General features: G+C 48.4%; 1 protein-coding gene across 1 annotated transcript in view; it reads right to left on the reverse strand.

Annotated features, from left to right (window-relative positions):
* Nucleotides 1–10,436, reverse strand: part of RIPK1 (receptor interacting serine/threonine kinase 1) — a 231,933-nt gene extending 221,497 nt beyond the window's left edge. Inside the window, exon 1 of the mRNA XM_086965049.1 lies at nucleotides 10,196–10,436. The gene's annotated coding sequence lies outside the window, so the exon portion shown is untranslated. The remainder of the gene's footprint in view (nucleotides 1–10,195) is intronic.
* Between the last annotated feature and the right edge of the window lie 2,106 nt (nucleotides 10,437–12,542).

The raw sequence follows: 12,542 nt of genomic DNA on the forward strand, positions 1-12,542 counted from the left end.
TAGGCGCGAGCCTATTAGTGCTTGCACCGTGATCTTCTTATGCTCAAAAGATACATAAAGCAAAAACTTACGCAACATCCTTAAGATGGCAAAGCACTTCCCAGTCAAGCCAGCAACCTGGGCTTTGAAGGAAAGAGTGTTATCAACCATCATGCCCAAATTCTTAGCTGTGACCCAATCGCTGGCAGGGGGAAACATGGCCATGGCCACCATTGCTTCCATCTTAGGTCTGCAGGACAGCCAAAGAACAATATTTCGGATTTGTCGGAGTTGCATTTGAGGCCACTTTTCCCGAACCATTCAAACACAAACTCCAAACACTTCCGAATGGCTACTCCATCGAAGTCACAGCCCCTGTCACAAGTGAACAGGAGCTGTGTATCATCCGCATAGGATATGATCTGGGCCCCTAGCTCCTCCACCCGTGCCGCCAGAGGTGTAAGGAAGATATTAAAGAGGGAGGGACTAAGTATGGAGCCCTGCGGGACCCCTACCTCAAGCTTCGGCATCAGGGCGGAGAAAGGGGGAGCCCAGATCGTTTGTCTCCGGTCGGCCAGAAAAGACTGAAACCATGCGAACACCGTTCCCCGCAGCCCAATCTCCCAGAGTCTAGTTAGGAGGAGGTCATGGGGAACGGTGTCGAAGGCCGCCGACAAATCGAGCATGATAAGCAGGGCCTTTCCACCCCTGTCGAGGGTCTCCTTCACAGTCTCGGTTACCTCAAGTAGAGCGGTTTCGGTGCTCAGGTTAGATCTAAATCCAGACTGTGACTGGTGTAATAGGGAGTTACCCTCTAAAAAGTTGGTAAGGGTGGTGTGAACATACTTTTCAGTAACCTTGGCCAGGGCAGGAAGCAGCGAGATTGGCCTGTAGTTCGAATGCAGTTTGGCGTCTGCATTCGGTTTTTTATTGAGGGGAAGAACCAGGGCCTGTTTCCAGGAGGAGGGGACTTTGCCCGAATTTAGAGATGCATTAATGAGAGGGTTGATGATCGGGTTAAGGGCAGGTGCCAGGGTCGCAAGACACTTGGCGGGACAAGGGTCCAGTGGAGAGCCAGTTTTCAGGCTAGACAAAAGGTCAAGCGAGGCCTGAGGCTCTAAAGGAGGGAAACAGTGCAGGGTAGGTACATGCCCCTCTCACTAAATTTTCCCGGTCCAGACATTCCGATGCCCACAAGTGGTTCACTAGTGAACTAAAGGATCAAAAACTTAAGCTCTGCCAATTCGAGAAGAGATGGAGGCACCACTACTTAAGTATAGATAGGCAGCAGTACTTGCAAGCGCGTGACGAGTATAAAAAAACGACTCTAACAGCTAAAGCTGCCTACTTCTCCTCAAAAATTGTGAATGCCCAGAATAAATCAAAAGAGATTTTTCAAATTGTAAAGGATCTGTGCAGTGATGAGAGAATTTTTCCAACCCAATAATTGTGTGACTCCCTGAATAATTTGTTTGGGATAAAATTGCTGCTATAAAAGGCGAGTATCACACCTACTGTTAACAGGGATCAACCAGACGACATCTCTAGAAACCCAGCTTGCATGAGTCACCTGTCAAGTAAATGTCCTAACACGCTACTAGGCCTCCTGGTGCGTGTGAAATCAGGCTCCCCCAGCGACTGTTGCCCACCTACTGTTCTCAGAGATGTTTTCTCTGTACTGCCCGATAGTATTCTTCCTTTTCTGAACGAGTCTCTGAGTAAAGGGGAGGTACCTGCCACCTTCAAAAATGCTACAGCAATTCCATTGCTAAAAAAACCTGGGGCCGATCCCTTAAATCCCTCCAACTACCACCCTATTTCCCTCTTACCCTTTGTAGCTAAAATCATGGAGACCCACGTGGCCAGCTGCCTCTCCAATTTTATAGAACAATCGGAATACCTGGAGCCTAATCAGGCTGGTTTCCAACCTGCACATTCGACAGAATCAGTTATCCTTGCGGTCATGGATACACAGAGCCAATGCCGACAAGGGGGCCTCCCAGGGGCTGGTGCTTCTGGATTTGTCGGCTGCGTTCGACACGGTTGATCATAACAGCTTATTGAACCGTGTCGAACAAGCAGGTATACATGGCCTTGCTTACAACTGGATCAAGTACTTTCTGACAGGTAGAACCCAGGCAGTTTGCCTTGGTACCTGCCCGGCCCCCAAAGTGTCCATCTCATGTGGGGTACCACAGGGTTCCTCCCTTTCCCCTTTACCGTTTAACCTTTACCGTAAGCCATTGATCCATTCATTAAAGAACAGGAAGGTCACCGTCTTTAATTACGCTGACGATCTCCAGCTGATTTTCTCTTTGGATTCCCCTAACTGTGCCATGGAATTTAAAACTACAATGCTGTATGTCCAACGCTGGATAGATCGTAATCATCTTAAGCTCAACCCAGGCAAGACGGAACTTGTTTTGCCTGGGAAAAGCAAGATCAGATGGGGCCATCATTTCTGGCCAAGGGAATTCGATCCTCCCCCCACCCCTTCGCCCTTTGTGAAAAGTTTGGGAGTCATTATAAATGCTGATCTCTCTCTTAGAGGAAAAGTGGGTTCGGTCGTATCCACTAGTCTCTTCCAACTGCTAAGAATCAGAAAGATCTCCCATCTGCTGACTTATGCAGCCCTGGTTCAGGCGGTGCTAGCACTGGTCTTATCCCACCTTGACTTTTCTAATGCACTTTATATAGGCCTGCCACTTTGTTGCTCAACCGTCTTCAGAAAGTCCAGAATCAAGCGGCTAGACTAATTTACAAACAGCCGAGATGGCAGTCAGCCAGACCTTGCTTGCAAAAACTCCATTGGTTACCGGTGGTGCAACGGGCTGCATTTAAGGTTAACTGCCTTGCATTCTAAGCGCTGCACTGCAAGAGCCCTAGGTTCATCAATGACATGGTCACGAAGTATGCTCCCAGTCGTAACCTACGCTTCTCCCACTTACATCTACTGTCCACCCCAGCCATCAAACTTAAGAGACAAGGAGGTAGCAGGTTCTCATACTTAGCCCCCAAATGCTGGAACTCTCTTCCATTGTCAATCAGAAGCTGCGACAATTTACTGTGCTTCAGAAAGGTCTTAAAAACCTGGCTGTTCATACAAGCCTACTAACGCCCGGTTTGCTACGCAATCATTCAACTTTAGCGCCATGAAACCTTTGGTGATCGTGCAGCTTTAAAAACTTCTGAAAACATAACATAACAGAAAGGGCAGTGACAAAAAAGCATATTTTTCAATGGGAAGCCAGCCTTTAGCATCAACGCTGATGCGACCCAATGAAAATGATGGGCGGGGCTTGATGTCCCCTTCTGAAATATCCTCTCTCAATATAGGTCTCGCCTAGAGAGCAGCGCATGCGCTGCAACGCTAGGCGAAACACAGATACATACACACACATACATTCATTTCGGTAGTGCAGCAAGCATAATAATAATAATAATAAAAATAATACACATGGTTAAGTTTTATGATTTTGTTTTTATACGGTGTAGTAAGAAAAAAACGTGCTTCTAGCCATCCAAATATCTGTTGTTATTTCTGGTTTTTGGGAATAGACTCCTAACTTACAAACCTATATTTTAGCAATTCTGTAAGTAATTTAAAAAAAAAAAAGTAGGAATTTATTGTGTTGATTGCCAGAGCCGCCATTTCATTGCATGCATTAGCGAAGGAAGAACTTTTGATTTTACAAAACTTTTATATTATTTACTTATGCCAGTCCTCTTCTACTATTTGGTCTGTTGAGTTAGTCTTATTTTTTTTTCTGCCCCCTACAGAATGGTGCAATTGGTCAGTCCACCTTAGGCAACTGGCTACATTCATTGTGAATTCTGCTCTTTCATAACTAACACATCCACATACAAAGTAGTTTCATTCATGTACCAGAAACTAACTACTATGGCAATATACGCTTTTTTAGATCAAAAAGAAGTTTGCTTTTTATCCATTTTTTAGGGTCTCGTTTGTGAGAAAATGTCCTAGCGCATGCACCTCACTTGCGAGACACTGTTGTTAACAAAGAAGAGCTTGGAGCTTGCACGTTGCTTACCATTTGTTGGCTTGTGTGGCACCTTTCATTACAGCCTTGCAATTCGTCACAGCAGGCATAGCAACATTTCTGTTCCCTTTGTGAAGCAGGGACCATGCACTGATTTATTCAACTTAAACCGTGCCCGTCTGCTTCTCCTGACATGATTGAGGTACTATTTTGTTCTTTTTAAGTTCTAGTATCCAGTAAACGGAAGGCGTGACTGGCAAAAACGTGCCCAGCAGGACAAACAAAATTGCAAAGAGTTATTTTCTAAAGTTAACTTTCCTTTATTTTGCCAAGTCTTTTTTTCTCACTTTGAACTCAAATTTTCTGTTCGTTTTTGCTTTTGGGCTCTGTTCTCAGAAGATGAGTATTACCTTGTTCAAAATATTGCAAAGCAAATTTCTTTATGTGTAATTTCTAAAATGATGCTTTAACAAATAATCATGCAATACACCTCAATCCACCTAACTCCAATCCGCCCCACTCCAATTCATGGCAATTCAATCCACCGTACTCAATCCAATCCACCGAGATCAATCGAACCCACCCACGCCAATCCATAACACTCATCCCAATCCAATTCCACTCCAATCCACCAAACTGCAATCCTCCCAACCCACCCCACGTGCATCTGCCCCACTCTAATCCAAAACAGTCTGGTCCACTCCACTCCACTCCAATCCAATCCAATCTAAAACAATCTGGCCCGCTTCAGTCCAATCCAAAACAATCAGGCCCTCTCCAATACGATCCAGCCCACTCCAATCTAAACCAAAACAATCTGACCCACTCCAATATAAACCAAAACAATCCGGCCCACTCCAATCTAAACCAAAACAATCCGGCCCACTCCAATCTAAACCAAAACAATCCGGCCCACTCCAATCTAAGCCAAAACGATCCGCCCAATCCAATCAAAAACAATCCATCTGATCCAAAACAATGCGCCCGATCAATTTTGATTCAAAACAATGCGCCCAATTCACAATCCGTTTTGAACCAAAACAATGCGCCCAATCCATTTTGATCCAAAACAATGCGCCCAACCCATTTTCATCCAAAACAATCCATTTTGATCCAAAACACTCCGCCCCACTCCGATCCAAAATGCTCAGTCCCACTCTGATCCAAAACGCTCCGCCCCACTCCCATCCAAAACGCCCCGCACCACTCCCATCCAAAACGCCCGCAATACTCCCATCCCAAATGCCCCGCACCACTCCCATCCAAAACGCCCCACACCACTCCCATCCGAAACGCCCCGCACCACTCCCATCCAAAACGCCCCGCACCTCTCCCATCCAAAACGCCCCGCACCACTCCCATCCAAAACGCCCCGCACCACTCCCATCCAAAACGCCCCGCACCACTCCCATCCAAAACGCCCGCACCACTCCCATCCAAAACGCCCCGCACCACTCCCATCCAAAACGCCCCGCACCACTCCCATCCAAAACGCCCCGCACCACTCCCATCCAAAACGCCCCGCACCACTCCCATCCAAAACGCCCCGCACCACTCCCATCCAAAACGCCCCGCCCCCCTCCGATCCAAAACACCCCGCCCCACTCCCATCCAAAACGCCCCGCCCCCCTCCGATCCAAAACTCCCCGCCCCACTTCGATCCAAAACGCTCCGCCCCACTTCGATCCAAAATGCTCCGCCCCACTCTGATCCAAAACGCCCTGTCCCACTCCAACCAGCCCCACTCCAAACCAAAACAACTTGCTCCACTCCGACCCAAAACAATTTGCCCCACTCCAATTTGCTCCACTTCAAGCAGCCCTACTTCAATCCAATCCTACGCACTCCTGTCGGATCCACTTTAATCCGCTCCAATCCATTCCAATCCAAAACAATCTGCCCCACTCCAATCTGCCCCACTCCAATCTGCCCCACTCCAATCTGCCCCACTCCAATATGCCCCACTCCAATATGCCCCACTCCAAGCCAAAACAATCTGTCCCACACCAAGCCAAATCAATCTGTCCCACACCAAGCCAAAGCAATCTGTCCCACCCAAGCCAAAACAATCTGCCCCCACTCCAAGCCAAAACAATCTGCCTCCACTCCAAGCCAAAACAATCTGCCTCCACTCCAAGCCAAAACAATCTGCCTCCACTCCAAGCCAAAACTATCTGCCTCCACTCCAAGCCAAAACTATCTGCCTCCACTCCAAGCCAAAACTATATGCCCCGCACCACTCCCATCCAAAACTATATGCCCCGCACCACTCCCATCCAAAACGCCCCGCACCACTCCCATCCAAAACGCCCCGCACCACTCCCATCCAAAACGCCCCGCACCACTCCCATCCAAAACGCCCCGCACCACTCCCATCCAAAACGCCCCGCACCACTCCCATCCAAAACGCCCCGCACCACTCCCATCCAAAACGCCCCGCACCACTCCCATCCAAAACGCCCCGCACCACTCCCATCCAAAACGCCCCGCACCACTCCCATCCAAAACGCCCCGCACCACTCCCATCCAAAACGCCCGCACCACTCCCATCCAAAACGCCCCGCACCACTCCCATCCAAAACGCCCCGCACCACTCCCATCCAAAACGCCCCGCACCACTCCCATCTAAAACGCCCCGCACCACTCCCATCTAAAACGCCCCGCACTACTCCCATCCAAAACGCCCCGCCCCCCTCCGATCCAAAACACCCCGCCCCACTTCGATCCAAAACTCCCCGCCCCACTTCGATCCAAAATGCTCCGCCACACTCTGATCCAAAACGCTCTGTCCCACTCCAACCAGCCCACTCCAAACCAAAACAACTTGCTCCACTCCGACCCAAAACAATTTGCCCCACTCCAATTTGCTCCACTCCAAGCAGCCCTACTCCAATCCAATCCTACGCACTCCTGTCGGATCCACTTTAATCCGCGCCAATCCATTCCAATCCAAAACAATCTGCCCCACTCCAATCTGCCCCACTCCAAGCCAAAACAATCTGTCCCACACCAAGCCAAATCAATCTGTCCCACACCAAGCCAAAACAATCTGTCCCACCCAAGCCAAAACAACCTGTCCCACCCAAGCCAAAACAATCTGCCCCACTCCAAGCCAAAACAATCTGCCTTACTCCAAGCCAAAACAATCTGCCCCACTCCAAGCCAAAACTATATGCCCCGCACCACTCGATCCAAAACGCCCCGCACCACTCGATCCAAAACGCCCCGCACCACTCCGATCCAAAACGCCCCGCACCACTCCGATCCAAAACGCCCCGCACCACTCCGATCCAAAACGCCCCGCACCACTCCGATCCAAAACGCCCCGCACCACTCCGATCCAAAACGCCCCGCACCACTCTGATCCAAAACGCCCGCCCCACTCTGATCCAAAACGCCCGCCCCCCTCCGATCCAAAACTCCCCACCCCACTCCGATCCAAAACACCCCGCCCCACTCCGATCCAAAACACCCCGCCCCACTCCGATCCAAAACTCCCCGCCCCACTTCGATCCAAAATGCTCCGCCCCACTCTGATCCAAAACGCTCTGTCCCACTCCAACCAGCCCCACTCCAAACCAAAACAACTTGCTCCACTCCGACCCAAAACAATTTGCCCCACTCCAATTTGCTCCACTCCAAGCAGCCCTACTCCAATCCAATCCTACGCACTCCTGTTGGATCCACTTTAATCCGCTCCAATCCACTCCAATCCAAAACAATCTGCCCCACTCCAATCTGCCCCACTCCAATCTGCCCCACTCCAAGCCAAAACAATCTGTCCCACACCAAGCCAAAACAATCTGTCCCACACCAAGCCAAAACAATCTGTCCCACCCAAGCCAAAACAATCTGCCCCACTCCAAGCCAAAACAATCAGTCCCACCCAAGCCAAAACAATCTGCCCCACTCCAAGCCAAAACAATCTGCCCCACTCCAAGCCAAAACAATCTTCCCCCACTCCAAGCCAAAACAATCTTCCCCCACTCCAAGCCAAAACAATCTGCCCCCACTCCAAGCCAAAACAATCTGCCCCCACTCCAAGCCAAAACAATCTGCCTCCACTCCAAGCCAAAACTATCTGCCTCCACTCGAAGCCAAAACTATCTGACTCCACTCCAAGCCAAAACTATCTGCCTCCACTCCAAGCCAAAACTATCTGCCTCCACTCCAACCCAAAACTATATGCCCCACTCCAATCTGCCCGCTCCAATCCAAAACTATATGCCCCACTCCAATCTGCCCGGTCCAATCCAAAACAATTTGCCCCATTCCAGCCTAATCCGCCTTACTTCAATCCGCCCCACAGCAATCCAATCCACCCCCACAGCAATCTAATCCAGCAAAAGCCAATCCACACCACTCCAATCCACTCCAACCCAATCAACTTCAATCCAGTCCACCCCACCCCAATCCATTCCACGCAATCAAATCCACCCCACTCCAATCCAATCAACCCCACTGCAATCCAAATATACTTAGCTCCAACCCACCCCACTCCGATTCAGTCCACTCCAGTCAATCAATTTCACCCGACTCCAATCCACCCCAATCCAATCCAACACATCTCAATCCAAACCCCAATCATTCCAGCTCCCTCCAATCCTACTCACTCCATTGCAATCTACTCAATTACAATCCACCCCACGTCAGTCCAACCCATCCCACTCTATTCCATCTCAGTCCAATCCAGTCCATCCCACTCAATCAATTTCACCTCACTCCAATCCACCTCACCTCTATGTGATTTACCCCAATCCAATGCAACCCACCCCATTTCGAACCACTCTAATTTAACCACCCAATCTAGTCCACCCCACACCAAGGTACGCCTCTCCAATCCACCCCAAGCTACCTCAATCCAATTCACCCCAGTTCAGTCCACCCCACTCCATCCCAACAATCCAGCCCACCGCACTCGAATCCATGCTAATCCACCCCACTCAACTTCACTCTAATTCACCCCACTCCTATCACTGCAATCAGCCCACCCCAAACCAATCTAATCCATCCCAACCCAATCAATCCCACTCCACTCAATCCAACCCTCTCTACCCCAATCCAATACACCCCACTACTTCAATGTCCTCCAACCCGCTCCACCCTATTGCACCCTATCCCTCTTAACTCTATGCCAGTCCACTCACTCTACAATTCTTGTATAGCCGAGACCTATTAGCTTTGGCAATTCTTTTTTTTTTATTATCGTTAGGGGCCCAGCAGTTCCCACAACATTAACGCTTTGTAAAACCCATGAGAAAATGAATCAAGCATTTAATAGGCTAAAAGGCTTGCAACCACTGCTGGTTTGTTTTGATGGGAGAGTGGACAAGTGGGGCAAGCAATCTAAGATGCGCCTCCCAATTCAAGAAACAGTTCTCAATGCCATACTTAAATCTACTCTTGTTGACCTTTGGACCACAGACCTTGGTTCTTGTCTTGTGAGACAGGAACATAAAGGAGTGTCCGAGCAAAAAAAAAACGTGTTTGAGTCCTTCTGTTAAATGTCTTTTATTATATTAAGCTGGAGGGGTACTTAAGTTGTCCTCAACTAATTTGTGTTATACGGCGCCACAAATAGTGAGCCTTGCAAATCATGGTATGTTTGAGGAAACGTTTATACGCCTAAACAGTTTTACTACATAATTTTTCCTTCTCAATTTCCTTACAGCAGAAAGTACAACATAGCACACAAATCCTACCAGAACGACACTCTTCCCACTTACATCCCCTCTACCAATCTGGGCATTTCCCAAGTATACTTTTAAATTTCCAGGACTGATAGCGATATCCAGAGATCAGCAGGGCAGAGGAAAAGGGTGAGAGAAGAATAAAAGATAGCAGGGTAAGGAGAGCACTGGCAATTCGCGCGAGAAAAGGACTGTTTTCAAGTTCCTGGAAATTGAACTATTTTGCAATCTAAAAGAAGAAGCTACACAAAGTCTGTCCAGCCTGTTGTAAATCCTCACAGAGGTTGTTTGTGACGTGTGAAGTAAGTTGACACTTCTGCCCAGCATGGTGTAAATCAACCCAGATGTTGTTTGTGACGTGTGAATACGTTTGCACCTGTCTAGGTGTTCAACTGCAGTCTTTACTTTTTGAGGGTCCTAGGACCCCTCTCCCCCCCTCACCGCATAATATATATTTGTTCACAATAGCACAGAAAACTCTCAAAATAAACTCTATTCAAAAGTGAAATCGGATTCTATACTTACTGAAACGTGAATGTCTGCTTCCCACAGGGGTGCTCTACTACGGGCTCAGCTCGCCGCGCCCTCCGCCTGCCAGCACCCTACAACCCGTATACGGCAGGATTAATACTCCCTCCGCTCTTTCCTGTTCTGCGCCTACTGTATGCTGATACTGCTGGAAGTTCCGCGCCTGCCCCTACGTCACGTACAAAAGCGAAACCACCTTAGGCTCGCTTGCTTGTTGACTGTTGCCAACTTCCTTCTCGACTCTGAGCCTCTCTGGGAAAGAAAAAACACTCGATGAAAAGTAAGTGTTGACTTGAAAATCCGGCAGCCATGTTGGAAAAGCAATATTATATTCAGTAATGTTTCGTAGACCGGTTTGAAAAAATACAGCGCAAGGATAACGCGCTTGTGTATAAATAAACAAACAAAGAGTCATGACTGGCATGTGAATGAGCTTGAGGAGCTGGGAGTCGAGTTTTAAAAAAGAAACAGAGCGCGAGGACTGAAATGAATTAATGCGCTTGGGAAATGAAATTCTATGGCAGGACGGAGGCTCCGATTATGCTTTCTCAATTCCATTACTGAAACAGCAGCCAATCAGCACAGTAAAGAAAAAGCCCAGACTACATTACCCATAAATCCTGGGTAACCATAGAGTCCACATAAGTATAAATAAGGAGGTTACAACTTCCTCTTTCTTTGCTGCTTCGCAGCCAGTTAAGTGCTTTTTGCATTACTCTTAAATTTATTGAAGCGTATTTGGCTTACCGCTTTGTTTACTTGATAATTACTCTCATTGCTTACGGAATTCATTGTTGAAACGCTGTGTGCGCATTTCTGCCTTCTATTCCGGCGCTTTGCGGTGCGGCTTAATTGGTTTACCGGCTTCTGTGCCGGTGTTTGGGGAGCGTGTGCGGCACCTCCCGACTTGAATATTTTAATATTTCAAGCATTTTGTGGAGCGGGAGCGGAGCTGGAAGGACGCGCGGGTCTCGCGCACCCTTCCTATCTGGCAGCGGCTGTTCACGCATGCGCAACAGCTTTGTTTACACGTCCTGTTATGCGTGTATGTTTGAGACGCCGTCTTTGCCTCAGCTTCGACGGAGAGACTGCTGGTTACAGCGCGCCCATAATTTGCTGCCTCTTGAGCTCCCTTGCGCCCTCTGACAGGATCAGAGTTGGGGGGTTGTACAAATTTTGAATAGGCTTTGCCTAGAGTGGGAAAAAATTGCATTAATTATTTGTTATTAATGGTGCAAGTCTGGTCCCTCCACATTTAATTATTTTTCACAGGCTTTTCCTGTATTGCTAAAAGGACTTGCGCTAGGGGTACCACTCCCCCAAAATTGGCTATTTGGCTATTAAATTTATTTAACCTTCATTGGGCATTTATTGGCAGACGTTGTCGCCATGGCAGGGAACTACGAAGATGAAGGTTACGGATATTATGAGGAGGAGGAATCCTCTGCTTCATTCGATGACTTTATGGGTCAAGCGCTTTGTCAAGCAATTGCGCCACTGAAAAAACACCTTGCAGATTATGCTGCGCAGCACGGATGGGTGCCTCCTTCCTCTGGGCGTTCCAAAAGGTCGCCAAAAAATCCACATACCTCCCATTTTTCAAAACTTGCTAAAACCCTTTCTGCTCCTTCTGCAAAGAAACGCAAGGTGTCCACTCGTTCAGATCCTCCTTCCGATACGGATGAGAGAACATCCTCTTCTTCTTCCTCCAAGCCTATTAAGTCTCTTCCCCTCCAGGAAATCGCAGAAAGACCATTATGTCAATGCTCCTACTTCTCCGCAATTGTTAACATTCAACCCCTCTGACATTATCCACCCACAATCCTCTTCTTGGTTGCCTTCCCCCGAGGTGGCTCAATACATAGAATCCCACATCCGTCATCCTTTTGACAAGGATGTGAGAGCGCGTTTGCGCTCCGAGTGCCCACGACCTGATCTGGCAGACAAGCTGGCATCCACCCCTGATGTTGACCCTACTATGGTCACATACATGAGAATATACTCCAAAGACCCTACCAAGGGTTTGGATAGGTCTTGGCGGTCGTGCCAAGATAAACTTTTAGATCTCTTGGGCCCACTCACAAAAATTCTGGACTTGGGATATCAAGCCAAGGAGTCTGGCACCCTTATTGACCCAGATGAGCTGGTCGGATGGTCTCAACGGGCTGTCTGTTGGCTTGGAAACGCCAACTGTGCCTTATCCACTGAGCGCCGTCGCTCCATCTTAATGAAACTTGATCCAAGACTTACGGATTTGGCCTCCTCAGAGTCGGGCCCTCTGGCACAAGGTTTACTATTCGGCTCTCCATTTCTGAAGGAGCTTACAAATTTTGTTTCCACCTTC

This window comes from Lissotriton vulgaris, chromosome 4_1 (genome assembly GCF_964263255.1).
Source record: "Lissotriton vulgaris chromosome 4_1, aLisVul1.2, whole genome shotgun sequence".
Lineage (NCBI taxonomy): Eukaryota > Metazoa > Chordata > Amphibia > Caudata > Salamandridae > Lissotriton > Lissotriton vulgaris.